The sequence below is a fragment of the Chrysochloris asiatica genome, unplaced genomic scaffold (assembly GCF_000296735.1).
Source record: "Chrysochloris asiatica unplaced genomic scaffold, ChrAsi1.0 scaffold00333, whole genome shotgun sequence".
Taxonomy (NCBI): Eukaryota; Metazoa; Chordata; class Mammalia; order Afrosoricida; family Chrysochloridae; genus Chrysochloris; species Chrysochloris asiatica.
The window spans coordinates 2,799,597-2,815,502 of record NW_006408851.1 but is presented as its reverse complement, the minus strand read 5'-3'; the positions used below and the strand labels follow the sequence as shown (position 1 = coordinate 2,815,502).

General features: G+C 39.4%; 1 pseudogene; it reads left to right on the top strand.

Annotated features, from left to right (window-relative positions):
• Positions 1-9,680: 9,680 nt before the first annotated feature.
• Positions 9,681-10,960, top strand: LOC102829420 (annotated as a pseudogene).
• The last annotated feature ends 4,946 nt before the right edge of the window (positions 10,961-15,906 follow it).

The window sequence follows — 15,906 nt, the reverse complement described above, 5'->3', positions numbered from 1 at the left end:
GTGGGTGAGAAGAGAGGACAGTGCCCAGGGCCCAGGAATGGGCATGCCCGTGGGAGAGTCAGTCCATTAAACTTCCAGCCTGTTCATTTCTGTATGAGATTCTGCAATGTTTCTCTTCAGGGCGTACAAGGTTACCGCCGGAGATCCCTTCCTCCCATCAGAAGAGTTTAGGTTTATTAGAGAAATTTTGTATTTCCTCTGTGCATACAGGTTTAAACCCAAAACCATTTACATAGAGTGAATTTCCACTCAAAGTGACTATGTATGTTGTTGTTAGGTGCCGTTGAGTCTATTCCAACCCATAGCGACCCTGCATAGGATTTCCGAGGAGCAGCTGGTAAGTTTGGACCGCTGACCTTGTGGTTCAAACTGGCTTTGCATGCAGCACATTAACAACCCACAGCGACACACCAGAACTCCGACTCTATGTATAAGGGGCTTCAAAAATTCATTGAAAAATATAATTAAAAGTTAATGGAATATTTCCACAAACTTTTTTGAAGTCCCTTCACATTAAAGAGTAGATCTGCTCCACAGGGTTTTCTTGACTAAACTTCAGAGAAGCAGATGGCCTGGCCTATCTTCTGAAGAGCTTCTGAGTGGGTTTGAACAACCAACCTTTCGGTTAGCAGAAGAATCTTGCCTGCACCATCCAGGCTATGTAAACCAAAAATTATATAAACATAAATGTTTAGGGATAGGGGAAACGGGCCTCCAGATTTCTCCTAAACTGATGAAGGGACAAAGCCTGTTATCTCAGAGAATTTCCCCATCCTTGGGGGTTATAGTAACCAACCCTCAAGACTTCTAATGCAGGTAAAACAACATGCAACATGACCTACCTCTAACTTCTTGTGTGGCGCAGTAGGATCAGCACTGAACTGTGAATCACAAGTTCAGCAGTTCAAACCCACCAGCTGCTCCTTGGAAAACCTATACAGGGTTGCTACAAGTCGGAACCAACTTGACGACACTTAACAACAAATACGATAGAAGAGGCATAGTCTCTCAAGTTGACCAAGAGTATTTCTTGAAAGCAGAGAGAACCTTGCCAGAGACCCCATCCCCCAAAAAAGGAGCCATGGTCTATCTCTCTTCTTCTGTAAGCAGTGCAGTCTGAGACATAATGCCAATCTAAGCAGATGGCCAGTGTCCACCACAGGACAACTTGACCCATAAGTGTGATTGCTATGTTGGGCTGGGGGAAAATGGGAAACTGTCCCATAGAAGATGATAACTGAGTCAGTTTTAAAGAAGAGACTAGAACTGGTAAGAAAAAGATGGAGAACAAAATTCAGGTTGTAAGAAAAGCTGGCTTGCAAGACTTGAATGAGTGAAGGGCAATGAGAGAGAGGGATAAGTGGAGAAAGAAGGAGGAAAGAAGGAACTTAAACTCCTAAGGGAGAAGCAGGGACCTGGCGCTTAAAGATGCAGCGAGGAAAATACTCCATAAGCCAGATCTTGGCAGAGTACTCGAGTCGGCCTAGAGGGCAGCTTCTTATCTCCCTCATCAAACTGATACCCTCAAGCTAGAGAAGATGTGCAAGACACTAAGGCAGGCAAGGCAGAGACTGGTCCACAGTCTCTCACCTTTTAGAAAGTCATGTAAAGTAATTCATTCACTTCAAAATAATTCATTCCACTCTTCTCTTTAGGTGAAAAATCAGTTCTAGTCAACAATTCTTGGGTGGTAGTATAGATGAAGCACTGGACTGACTAAATATGCATGAAAACACAGAAATTACTAAAACCTGAATCCCAACCTAAACCGTATTATCTTCTTGGATAGAAAAGGAAACAAGAGTTTTTCTATAAATCAAAAGGAACCAAGAAATAATTAAATTGTAAACTGGCTTTAAATGTTTTCTCTAATATAATCTTAGTTATCCCTTTTCTATTCTAGGTAACACCGTACACCCCACCCAATCACTTAATCAAGTGTGTAAGAATCAAAGAGTAACAGAGTTGGAAAAGTATTCTCTTCCCACCTCATCCTGATTTTTTTTTTTCTTTTAAATTATCAACGACTTTGGATACCACCAAAGGATGTATTTCTTGAGTTTTTTAATCTATTTATGGTAGAATATGATTTCCTTTAATTAGATCAGAACTCACTTACAAAAGATAGGAAAAATATCCAAGTTCATTAACTGGAAAATTCTGAAGGATGGGGTAGTTCATCTCTGTTCTGTCACCTGAAAGCCTAGAAAATCTACCGTAGGACCCACTGAAAAATATCTTCTCAAAGTGGGTTAAGTGATGCTGCATTTGTGTAATCAATAACACAAAACACAATGTGTATGAATTGTTGAATGGAAAATTGATTTGCTCTGTTACAGTTAAGTGATCTCAATGGATACCAATTCATACAGACTCTGTATAGAGTTTCCAAGGCCTCATCTTTGTCTCACAGAATAGTTGATGAACTTACACTACCAATCTTGTGGTTGCATTTTTTTAAGGGTATAGGAAAAATAACACTAGACTGAGAAGAAACTAGGTTCTAATCCAGGGAGTCACTTGGTATTTTATGTTAGGCAAGTCTGATCATCTCTTTAGTGTCTGGTTTCTAGCCCACTAGATGCAGTGATTGGAGAGGATTCTTAAGTATCTTTCAGACTTAGAAAACTTTGTTTATAAAACGTTCCTTACAAAGAACTTTGGAATCCAGGATGATGAGCTGTCCACCACATTACCTACCCTGCTCCAGAGCCTACAAACCAAATTCACTATTTAAAAACAACCCAAAGCCAGAAATAAAATGCTGACACTCAATTTCAACACACCAACGACAAGCTAACAGTGTCATCCACATCCTATCTTGCAGCACAGAAACTTTGTTTTCCCACCATTCTCCTATTTCTCACCCACTGCTGTGATAGCAGAGAAAATCCTAAAGGTGCTGCTCACTCCTGGCTCCTGATATATGGACTGAGACCAAAACAATCGAAAAAAAAAACAAAAACAAACTGTATTCGCTCCGTGCTCTCAGGGAATCTGCCACTAATATTCTAACATTCCAAATTAGCCGTTGCCCTTTCCCAAACTCTCAAAACATTTCCATGGAACAACAACAAAAATTTTTTTGACATATTCATTGTTTCAATATATCACACAGTAAAAAGACTGTAACAATATCAAGTTATCGTCTGTGTTTGCTATGTTTCCGGTGGCCGTTGATTGTACCTTCATGTAGGTCTCAAACGATCCCATTTCACTCTGGGCTTTTCATCCTGGAGGATTTAGGCTTATATTGTTGTTAAGTGCCATCGAGGTGGTTCCGACTCACACTTCCAAGGAGTGGCTGGTGGGTTTGAATTGCAGACCTTGTGGTTAGCAGTCCAGTGCTTAGCACCACACCAGAGATGTGTCTATATAGAATAATGGGATCCCAGAGCACATTTCAGTATTTCAAAATCCAGAGCCAAACCCATTGCCATGAAGTACATTCTGACTCAGAGTGACCATGGTTTCCAAGATTGGAGCAGACAATCTCATCTTTCTCACACAAGCAGCTGGTGGGTTTGAACCACTGACCTTGAGGTTAACAGCCAAGTGCCAAACTCCCAGCACTATCAGAGTGCCTTAGTATTTCCAAAGGATAAGATAAATTGTGTTATTTTCTTTTAAGTGCTTGCTATATGTAATCAATAATAAGGCTGGTAAAATTAATTATGGAAAAACAAATCCTTACTTGAATCTATTTTGTGGGGAAATATACTTCTATAAATGCATAAGATGATTGTGGAGGGGGTAAAAACCACCTGATGCACCAGAAGGGAAAATATTGGCCCTTGCTGATCTCCGTTCAGGTATCTCTCCCAGTTCTTATTGTCCAAGTGTGTTTAGAAGCCAACATGTATGGATTATGCCCTTGACCACTGCCCAACAGAGAACAACTGACCTGTATACATGGTCCAATAAGATTCTAGGATTCTGAAGTATCACCAGTGACCAGGCAGAAAATGTCAGCAGCTCAGGTTGAAGATGATAGGAAAATAAAATGCCATGCAGCAGGACAAGGATGGGGCAAGGGACTGGAAGGAAGGAAAGCTAAAGTTATACAAGCTTTGGTCAGATTACTCAGTAAATAAGATAAACACAAGCTTACTGTAGTGAACAATTTCACATTTTTAAAATCATATCAAAGATTCTGCTTCTAGATACAACTGGCATCAGTCTCTCTCCCAATTCCTTCTTACAGAATCAAAGCCTCTTTTCAAATGTACAGTTCCTAACAGGAACAGAATACTCAGTAAACTCTGTAAGCACAGGATTACTTGTGCTTACTTACTAATCTGTAGTGAATAGTTTCACTTTTTTTTTAACCACATCAAAGATATAAAGAAAGATTACAGCCTGGTGTAAAGATCAGTAAGAAGTTTTCTCCCAGGTCTGAAAGTTCCAGGCTGCCTGGCACTAACTCTCATCACCCAACCCCCACTCAATTCCACAGGCTCCCCTGGACCACCAGCATCTCAACAGTTGGGAAAAGCCAAAATGCAATCCTGGAGGTCTTCTCTCCCAGGCAGAGTCTTAGAGGTTGCTTAGTCATCTCTTCTGGGCAGTTAAAGTGAGCTTCCCTCTCCCTTACAAATTTCACAGATCAGGAATAGAAGTCCCCACCCCAAACTCACTAGCCTCATGTGATCTCTGGTTGACCAGATTCTGGAGCGGCATCATAGAAGTCACTCACATGAGTTGAGAGTTTCCAGTAGGGGTGACCGTGAGGGCAAAACAAAAATCCTCTTAGGAAAAACTATTTCTGGGAATTCCCTAAACAGAAAGCACTTAGATTCTGAGAATGTCTACCCTTTCAAGGAACATCCACAGCAAACCTGAACTCTGGCTTTGTCTCCCTCCCCAATCATCCCTCCCTCCTTTCTTCCTATGTGATAATCCTTTCCTGCCTAAGGAAAGGGAAAGCTATATTCCAGATTATCTAAGTAACTTTATTTCTGATCATGAGAGAGATTCATTCTTATAACCAGAGCTCCTTGCATCTTACTGCAGTGGCAATTTGACTTTTATTTTTCCTTGTAGCATAATAAATTGTTTCAGAGGCAAAAAGATGGTTGCTTTTCATTGGCTCCTCTAACAAATTCATAAAACCAACCAAGGGATAGTATCATGCAATGAGATTTTACCAGTTTAAGATAATAAAACAAATGACTCTGATGGCTACAAACCTCTCAGTTTACACCTGGCGATGAGGTGGGGAGTGGTATTGGAATAGTCATTTTATCCATTGAAGCCTCCTTGAAGTAGAAGTCTCTTTCCCCTTCGCTTTAATAATTCCCAGAGTTTGTGAAACGACTTTGAGATCTAGGCTACTGCTCCAAAAGTGTCAACAAAACTCAGTTACAAATCTACTAAGAATTCTTATTTATTGATTGGACCACTATTAAAGGTGAACAATTGGATATTGTTAAGTGCCGTTGAATCAGCTCCAACTCATAGCAACCCTGTAGAAGGTTTCCAAAGATCTACTGGTGAATTTGAACCACCAACCTTGCAGTTCAAACTGACTTTGCAGTCAGGCGCAGCCACCCACAGAGCCACACCAGGAATTCCAACCTTATGGACTCAACAATTTCATGTCACCACACTCTGGTCAAACACAGAGAAAACAAAAGAGAATCTGAGCATTCACAACAAAAAGAGTAGTCTTTATTGGACTAACTCACCACTAGTTGTACTTAAAATTTGTGTAAGAATAAAATATATTCAGAAATCAACTGTTTGAAATCACTGGAGAGTGACCCAAAGCAGGAAGCCACAGGGGATCTGACCCTTGAAAGAAGAGAATCGCTATAGCCACATTTATGTAGCTTTTCTCTGAGAGCCTTCTTTACTTTGTGCATTCCAGGGGGCTATAACTCAAACAGAAAGCTCTTGTCTTGTTGGCCTCATAGGATACTTATAGGCTGCTAGGGGAAATTTTCAGAAAGGAGGGAACAGCTGAGACAAAAACAAAACTAACATGACAATTTCTCTCAAATCGTTAGCTGACCATCAAACTAGAGATAAGCAGAGAAAGCTTTTCAAGAGCCCAGGAAGAAAGCAACAATTTGAATACTGAAATAGATTTCATTGGCTTTGTACCACAGTGAACACAAAGTTTGAAAGTCAATAACTTCTAAGTTAGAAAACCATGGTAATCATCTTGGACTGTCCATTGAAACTTGTTGTTGTTAGGTGCCATTGAGTTGGCACCTACTCTTAGCGACCCTATGCAAATCAGAGCGAAACACTGCCCGGTCCCACACTAATCTCACAATCATTGCTAAGCCTGAGCCACTGCTGCTGCCACTGTGCCAATCCATCTTATTGGGGGTTATTCCTCTTTTTCTCTGACACTTCACTTTACCAAACATGATATCCTTCTAGCAGGATTGGTCCCTCCTAATAATATGCCCAAAGTATGCGAGACCAAATCTGCCCATTCTGGCTTCCAACGAACGTTCTAGCTGTACTTCATCCAACACAGATTGGTTTGTTCTTTTGGCAGTCCATGGTACCTTTTATATTCTTCTCCAACACCATTACTCAAATTCTTCTACAGTCTTCCCCATTCACTATCCAACTTTCACATGCATATGAGATTGCTGGAAATACCATGGTTTGAATCCTCAATCCTCAAACTGACATTTTGCTCTTCACCACTTTAAAGAGGTCTTGTGCAGCAGATTTGCCTAATACAGTACATCATTTGATTTCTTGACTGCTGCTTCAATAAGTGTTGATGGTCGATATGAGCAAAATAATCTTTGACAACTTCAATCTTTTATCCGTTTATATGGATGTTGTTTTATTGGTCCAGTGATAAACATTTTTATTTTCTGTACATCGATGTGCAACCCGTACCAAAGGCTATAGTCTTTGATCTTCATAAATTAGTATTTTAAGTCCTCTTCGCTTTCAGCAAGCAAGGTTGTATCATCTGCATATCACAAACTATTAATGAGTCTTCCTAGAATCCTGATGCTATGTTTTTCTTCTTATAATCCAGATTCTCAGATTATTTGTTCAGAAGATTGAATAATTATGATGAAAGAATACCATCCTGTCGCACATCTTTTCTAATGTTAAATCCTTGTGTTCCCTTGTTCTGTTCTGAACAACTGCCTCTTGATCTACATACAGGTTCCTCATGAGCACACAAAAAAACATTTGTATAGTCAATAAAGTACAAGTAAACATCTTTCTGGTATTCTCTGCTTTCAGCCAAGATCTATCTGACACCAGCAATGATATCCTTCATTCCATACCCTCTTCTGAATCCAGCTTAAACCTCTGAAAGTTCTCTGTCAATGTTAGGTTGCAGCCATTTTTGTATTATCTTAAGCAAGATTTTACTCACATAGGATATCAATGATAATGTCTGATGATTTCTGCATTCTGTTGGGTCACCTCTCTTTGGAATAGGCATAAATAAGGATCTCTTCCAGTCAGTTGGCCAGGTAGTTGTCTTCCAAATTTCTTGGCATAGATGACTGAGTGCCTCTAGTGCCACATCAGTTTGTTGAAAGATTTCAATTTGTTTTCCATCAATTCCCAGTCGCTTCAGTGCACCTTGGACTTCTTCCTTCAGAATCATTGGCTCTTGATCATAGGCTACCTCTTGAAATGAATGGTTGAACATTGACCATTTCTTTTTGGTACAGTGACTTCCATCTCCTTTTGATGCTTTCTGCATCATTCAATATTTTGCCTGTAGAATCCTTCACTATACCAAGTCAAAGCTTGAATTTTTTTCTCCAATTCCCTCAACTTGAGAAATGCTGAGCCCATTCTTCCCTTTCAGTTTTCTAACTCCAGGTTTTTGCACATTCCATTACAATATTTGACTTTGTCTTCTCGAGCTGACCTTTGAAACTTTCTGTTCAACTCTTTCAGACTTATTTTAATTTTCTTCAGCTTTAGGCTGAACTTGCATAAGATAAAAGGCTGTTATTGTTGTTGTTGCTGTTGTTAAATTGGGTCTGACTCCTAGCAGTCCTGAATAGGGTTTCTGAAGCTTTAAATCTTTGCAGGAGCAGAAAGTCTCATCTTTTCCAAGGAGCAGCTGACAGGCTTAAACCACAGACCTTGTGGTTCTCAGTCCACTGATTATTGTATGGAGCCACCATGCTCCTAAGATAAAGGATACCTACCAAAAAACTATAACTAACAATTATACTTAATTGTGAAAATGTTAAAGTTTTTCCATAGTATCAAAACAAAGTAAGAATTGTACTCTCAATACTTCCAGTCATTATCCAATTGGTGGTTCTGTTAAGTAAAAAAAGGAGAAATAAGTAAATTAAAAGCAAAACTATTTTTTAACAATTGTTGTTGTTATCTAATATTTCTTCAAAATCACTTTTCCTTGGCAACATATTTTCTTAGAAGTTCTTCTGTAAACGATCTCTTCATCTCGTGGATAACTGCAATGATTCTAAGCAGAACATGATGATTTCCTTGAACTGCAGTCTTTAGTTACATATTAACTTTCTCCTCACCTGAAAATCCCAGGAAATTGATAACATGCTTTTGTGAACATAAGTCTTTTCACTTGTATCTGAACTCATTCAACTATGACTCAACTATGATTCATAGCTCCCTTATAACTTGGTAAAGGGAATACTCAAGTATAACAGGGATCTTAACTGTCTTCTCCTTATGTAAAGTTTGTCACCATGTAGGTTTTATTCAAGTCGTTCCAAATCATTTTACCTTGGATACCCCAAACTATGCAAATCAGCTTACTTTGAAAATATGTATCCATTAAATGCACTATCACAACTTACACAAAGCTCCAAAAATAGTTTGCTGTTTAAGTTTGTATGTATTTTTTTTCAGGTTGAATATAAATATTTTAATCTAAATAATACCTTAATAAATCTTTTGTTTTCTGAGTAAAAAAACTTAATTAATTAATTAAGTGCATTAAAGACTGAAAAAGAAAACCCCTTATATACAAATAGCATGATCTTAAACATGAATCCCCCCAATCTAATAAAACTAATAAACAAAGTGTACAAAGTCAAAGGATACAAGATGAACATTGTAAATACTATGTAAATACTCTATTTCTAGATACTACCAATGAACACCACCACTCTTCTGTCAGTTTGTCATACTGTGGTGGCTTGCATGTTGTGATTCTGGAAGCTATGCTAAGGGGGATTTTAAATACCATCAGGGTCGTCCAAGGTAGACAGGTTTCAGCTGAGCTTCCAAAGACAGACTGGGAAGAAGGAAAGATGGACTGCTGTTGTTGTTAGGCGCCATCAAGTCGGTACCGACCCATAGCGACCTTATACACAGCAGAACAAAAACACTGCCCGGTCCTGGGCTAACCTCACTACTATTGTCACGCTTCAGTCCATCGATGCTGTCACTTGGCTAATCCATCTCGTCGGGGATCTTCCTCTTTTTCTCTGACCCTCAACTTTACCAAACGTGATATCCTTCTCCATCGACTGTTCCTTCCTGACAATATGTCGAAGTATGAGACGAAGTTTGGCCATCTTGGCCTCCAACGAGCACTCTGGCTGCACTTCTTCCAAAACTGATCTATTGGTTATTTTGACAGCCCATGGCACTTTTCAATATTCTCCTCCAACACCATACCTCAAAAGCATCAATTCTTCACTGTCTAGCTTTTGCATGCATATGAGGTTATTGGTAATACCATGGCGACCTCGGGTGCGCGTTGGCCGCGGAGCTGGGCGGAGATGCCCCGCAGCTCCTGGGGCCGGTTCTCAGGCCTGAGACGTGGCCCGGGGTCCTGGCCCGTGAGGCCGGCCTCGTTCCGACACAGGAGTCATGCCCAAGAGAGGGAAACGACTGACGTTTCGGGCTCACGACTTTTGCTCTGGTCGAGTGACGGTTGCAGATTATGCCAACTCGGATCCGGTGATCGTGAAGTATGGACAGATCAAGAAAGCCATCGCCAATGCTGTCCAGCAGGAAGTAAAATTTCTCTGTGACTTGGAAGCCTCTCAGGTTCTGACAGAAGAAACTCTTTCTGGGGCTGGTGAGCCCTGTGACATCATCGACAGCAGTGATGAGATGGATGCCCAAGAGGAAAACATTTATGCGAGAACAGTCTCCAGAAAAAAGAAAAGCAAGAGGCACAAAGAAGACCTGGACAGGGCTGGAGGAGAAGAGTATCCCATGGATATTTGGCTCTTGCTGGCCTCCTACATCCGTCCTGAGGACATTGTGAATTTTCCCCTGATTTGTAAGAATGCCTGGACTGTCACTTGTACTGCTGCTTTTTGGACCAGGTTGTACCGAAGGCACTACACCCTAGATGCCTCTCTACTTTTGCACCTGTGACCAGAGTCCATGGAGAAGCTGCGCTGTCTCCAGGCATGTGTGATCTGATCTCTGTACCGTGTGTATGACCCATTTGCTACCCGAATCTCCAAGAATCCAGCCATTCCAGAAAGCACTCTCAGCACACTAACGAATTCCAAATGCTTGCTTTTCTGGTGCAGAAAGGTTGTCGGGAATAGACAGGAACCAATGTGGGAATTCAACTTCAATTTCAAAAAACAGCCCCTAGGTTAAAGAGCAAGTGTATGGGAGGGTTGCAACCGCCCATTCAATATGAAGATGTTCACACCAACCCAGACCAGGACTGCTGACTGCTGCCTGCTGCAGGTCACCACTCTCAATTTCACCTTCATTCCAATTGTCATGGGAATGATATTTACCTTGTTTACTATCCATGTGAGCACGGACATGCGGCACCGTAGAGTGAGACTAGTGTTCTGGGATTCTGCTATCCATGGTGGTCAGAAACTGTGAACAGGGTGTGCAAGTTATCCTTGACCCAGTGCACAGCATTCAGCTCTTTCACTGGTGGCACCCTCAGTGTCCGTTCTCCCTAAGAGCATCATTACTGCGTCCTATCCGGGGCTGCCCTGAGCTAGGCCTGTCCATTAGTAAGCAGATTCTAGTTTAGCAGCTGATTGTGTGTCTGCTTAGTAATGCACAAGCTCTTCAGTTTCCAGGGGCTTCTGTGTGGTGAGAAGAGGGGTTGAATCAAGAGAAAAATCAATTGATTTATGAATGTATTTTCATGTACATAATTGCATTTGAAAGGAGAAATCTGGGCCTATTTTCTATGTTAAAACACCATTTGGTGACATTGAGTTTGTTGTTCTTCATTCTTTTATCCCAATGAAAATAGACGGTTTTGATCTAGGGAAAAATTAAATTCTTGACTCTTTAAATAAGAAAGTCTCCACAGTCCCTTATGGATCATAGGCCTAAAATTTTTGTTGTTGTTGCTTCTAATTCAGCTGCTTATTAAATCCAAGTGACTCTTCCTATACCCTTCTACAGAAATAAAGTAAGTGATAGGATTTTCAGAATCTTAAAAATAACTTCTGTGTCTTTTTTAAAAAAATAATTTTTGACTATTTATGTGCAAATGTTCTTTTGCCTATTTTGGAGTTTAGATTTTTTTTTTTTTTTTAAGTGGAAAAAAGAAAGAAAGAAAATAGCATGGCTTGGGTCAGGCACACCTTAGTCCTCAAGCTGACATCTTTGCTCTTCAACACTTTGAAAGGTTTTGTGCAGCAGATTTGCCTAATGCAATACATCATTTGATTTCTTGACTGTTGCTTCTGTGAGTGTTGATAGCTTATCCAAGAAGAATGAAGCCCTTGTCAAATTCAATCTTTTCTCCGTTGATAAGAATGTTGTTTATTGGTCCAGTGATTAGGATTTTTATTTTCTTTACATTGAAATGTAATCCATACCGAAGTTTGTGCTCTTTGATCTTCATCAGTAAATATTTTAAATTCTCTTCACTTTCAGCAATTAAGGTTGTATCATATGCATATGGCAGGTTGTTATTGAGTCTTCCTCCAATCCTGAAGCCATGTTTTTCTTCATATAAACCAGCTTCTCAGATTATTTGCTCAGCATACAAGTTAAATAAGTATGGTGCAAAAATACAACCTTGTCACACACCTTTTTTAATTTTAAACCATTCAGTGTTCCCATGTTCTGTTCGAACAACTGCCTCTTGGTCCAGGTACAGATTCCTCATGAGCACAATTAAGTGTTCCAGAATACTCATACTTTGCAATGTTGTCCATAGCTTGTCATGATCCACACAATCGAAAGCCTTTGCATAGTCAACAAAGCACAGGTAAACATCTTTCTGACATTCTCTGCTTTCAGCCAAGATCCATTGGACATCAGCAATGATATCCCTCATTCCACGACCTCTTCTGAATCCAGCTTGAACCTCTGGAAGTTCTCTGTAAATATATGAGTATAGCCATTTCTGTATTACTTTTAGCAAAATTTTACTCACGTGGAATATCAAAGAGATTGTCTGATAATTTCTGCATTCTGTTGGGTCACCTCTCTTTGGAATGGGCACAAATATGGATCTCTTCCAATCAGTCGGCCAGATAGTTGTCTTCCAAATTTTTTGGCAAAGATGAGTGAGTGCCTCCAGTGCCACCTCACCTTCCTGAAAGATTTCAATTTTTATTCCATCAATTCCTGGTGCCTTCTTCTTTGCCAATTCCTTCAATGCTCCTTGGACTTCCTCCTTCAGTATCATTAGTTCTTGATCATATGCTTCCTCTTGAAACAGTTGAACATTAACCATTTCCTCTGGTACATTGACTCTGTGTATTCCTTCCATCTTCTCTTGATGCTTTCTGCATCATTCAATAATTTGTCTAGAAAATCTTTCAGTAAAAGTCGAGGCTTGAATTTTCTCTTCAGTTCTCCCTGCTTGAGAAATGCTGAGCGTGTTCTTCCTTTTTGGTTATCTGATTCCAGATCTTTGCACATTTTGTTGTAATATTTGGCTTTATCTTCTTGAGCTGATCTTTGAAATTTTCTGTTTAGCTCTTGAGCCTCCTCATTTCTTCCATTTGCTTTAGCATCTTTATGCTAGAAAGCAAGTTTCAGTGTCTCTTCCGACACCCATTTTGACCTTTTCCTTCTTTCTTGTCTTCTCAATGAATTTTTGCTTTCTTCTTGTATGATGTTCTTGATGTCATCCCATAACTCTTCTCGTCTTCGGTCTTTAGTGTTTAATATATCAAATCTGTTCTTCAGATGATCTCTAAATTCAGGTGGGATATATTCAAGGTCATAGTTTGGCTCTCGTAGATTTGTTTTCATTTTCTTCAGCTTCAGTTTGAATTTGCATATGAGTAGTTGATGGTCTGTTCCACAGTCTGCCCCTGGCAAATGGACTACTTCTGAATATTTAGGGACTGAAAACCTTATGAATAGCAGTGGAACACTGTCAGCATCAGAATCCTGAATATTGAAACATGATAAAGAGCACCAGTGTATTGTCAGATCTAGTGCCAGAAGATGAGGCCCTCAGGTTGGAAGACACTCAAAATATGACTGGGGAAGAGCTGCCTCCTCAAAGTGGAGTTAATTGTGTTGACGCAAATAGAGTAAAACCTTCAAGGCCTTCGTTTGCTGAAAGGCACAACTCAAAATGAAAAGAAACAGTGGTAAGCATTCATTAACAATTGGAACATGAAATGTATGAAATATGAATCTATAAAAATTGGAAATTATCAAAAATGAAATGGAACGCGTAAACATTGATATCTTAGGCATTAATGAGCTGAAATGGGCTGGTACTGGCCAGTTTGAATCTGACAATTACATAGTTTTCCACGTCTTATATGACAAATTGAAGCGGAATGGCGCTGCATTCATCATCAAAAAGAACATATTAAGATGTGTCTTGAAATACAATGCCATTTGTGATACGATAATGTCCATATGCCTACAAGGAAAATCAAGGAGCTCTGCTAGTGTAGTGGTTACGAAACGGAATGCGAAACTCAAGGTCAGCAGTTCGAAACTACCAGCTGTTCCATGGGAGAAAGATGAGGCTTTCTGCTCCTGTAAAGATTTACAGCTTCAGAAACCCTGTACAGGGTCACTATGAGTTGGAACCAACTCCACAGCACATAACAACAACAATAACAACAAGGAAAACCAGTTAATACCACTATTATTCAAATTTACACATTAACCATTAAAGCCAGTGATGATGAAATTGAAGGATTCTGCCAACTTCTTCAGTCTGAAATTGATCAAACCTGCAATCAACATGTATTGATAATTACTAGTGTTTGGAACTAAAGGTTGGAAACAAAGAGGAAGGATCAGTAGTTGGAGAATATGGCCTTGGTGATAGAAATGATACTGGAGATCACATGATAGAATTTAGCAAGACTGATGACTTCTTCATTGAAAACACCCTTTTTTTAAAACAATATAAAAGATGATTATACACATAGACCTCACCATATGGAATACACAGAAATCAATAACTACATATGTGGAAAGGGATAGTGGAAAAGTTCCATATTATTAGCCAAAGCAAGGCCAGGGACAGACTGTAGAACAGACAATCAATTGTTCATATATAACATAAGGCTAAAGCTTAAGAAAATTAAAACAAGTCCACAGGAGCTAAAATATGGCCTTGAATTTATCCCACCTGAATTTAGATATCACCTAAAGAACAGATTTGATGCATTAGACACTAAAAACTGAAGAACGGAAGAGTTTGGGATGACATCAAGAACATTGTATAAGAAGAAAGCAAAAGGTCATTAAGAAGACAAGAAAGAATGAAAAGACCAAAATGGATGTCAGAAGAGATGCTGAACGTTGATCTCCAGTGTAGAAATGCTAAAGCAAATGGAAGAAATGAGGAGGTACAAGAGCTGAACAGAAAATTTCAAAGGGCAGCTTGAGAAAACAAAAAATCAAATATTATACCGACATATGCAAAGACCTCAAGTTAGAAAAACAAAAAGGACGAAAACACTAAGCATTTCTCAAGCTGAGGAAATTGAAGAAAAAACTTCAAGCCTTGACTTGAAATATTGAAGGATTCTATAGGCAAAATACTGAATGATGCAGAAAGCATCAAAAAAAAGTTGGAAGAAAAACACAGTCACTGTACCAAAAAGAAATGGTTGATGTTCAGCCATTTCAAGAAGTGGCATAAGATCAAGAGCAAATGATACTGACATAAGAAGTCCAAGGTGCATTGAAGATATTGTCAAAGAAAAAGGCACCAGGAATTTATGAATATAAATTAAAATCCTTCAATAAACTGATGCAGCACTCAGGCATCTATGCCAAGAAATTTGGAAGACAACTATCTAGCCAACTGACTGGAAGAGATCCATATTTGTGCCTATTCCAAAGAGAAGTGACCCAATGGAATTTGGAAATCATTAGACAATAGCATTACTATCACATGAAAGCAAAACTTTGCTGATGATTAAAACCAAAAAAAAAAACAACAGCTGCAACCACACATTAACAGAGAACTTCCAGAGGTTTAAGTCAGATTCAGAAGAGGATGTGGAATGAGGGATAGCAATGCTGATGTCAGATGGATCTTGGCTGAAAGCAGAGAATACCAGAAAGATGTTTAGCTGTGCTTTATTGACTATGCAAAGTCTTTCGATTGTGTGGATCATGACAAGCTATGGACAACATTGCGAAGAATGAGTATTCCAGAACACTTAATTGTGCTCATGAGGAAGTTGTACAAGAAGCAGTTGTTTGAACAAAACAAGGGAATGCAAAATGGTTTAAAATTAGGAAAGGGGTGCAACAGGTTGTATTCTTTCATCATACTTATTCAATCTGTATGCTAAGAAAATAGTCTGAGAAACTGGATTATATAAAGAAAAACATAGCATTAGGATTTGGAGGAAGACTCATTAATAGCTTGTGATATGCAGGTGATACAACCTTGCTTGCTGAAAGTGATGAGGACTTAAAATACTAATTGATGAAGCTCAAAGACCACAGCCTTTGGTATGGGTTGCATCTCAATGTAAAGAAAACAAAAATGCTCACCACTGGACTAATAAACAACAT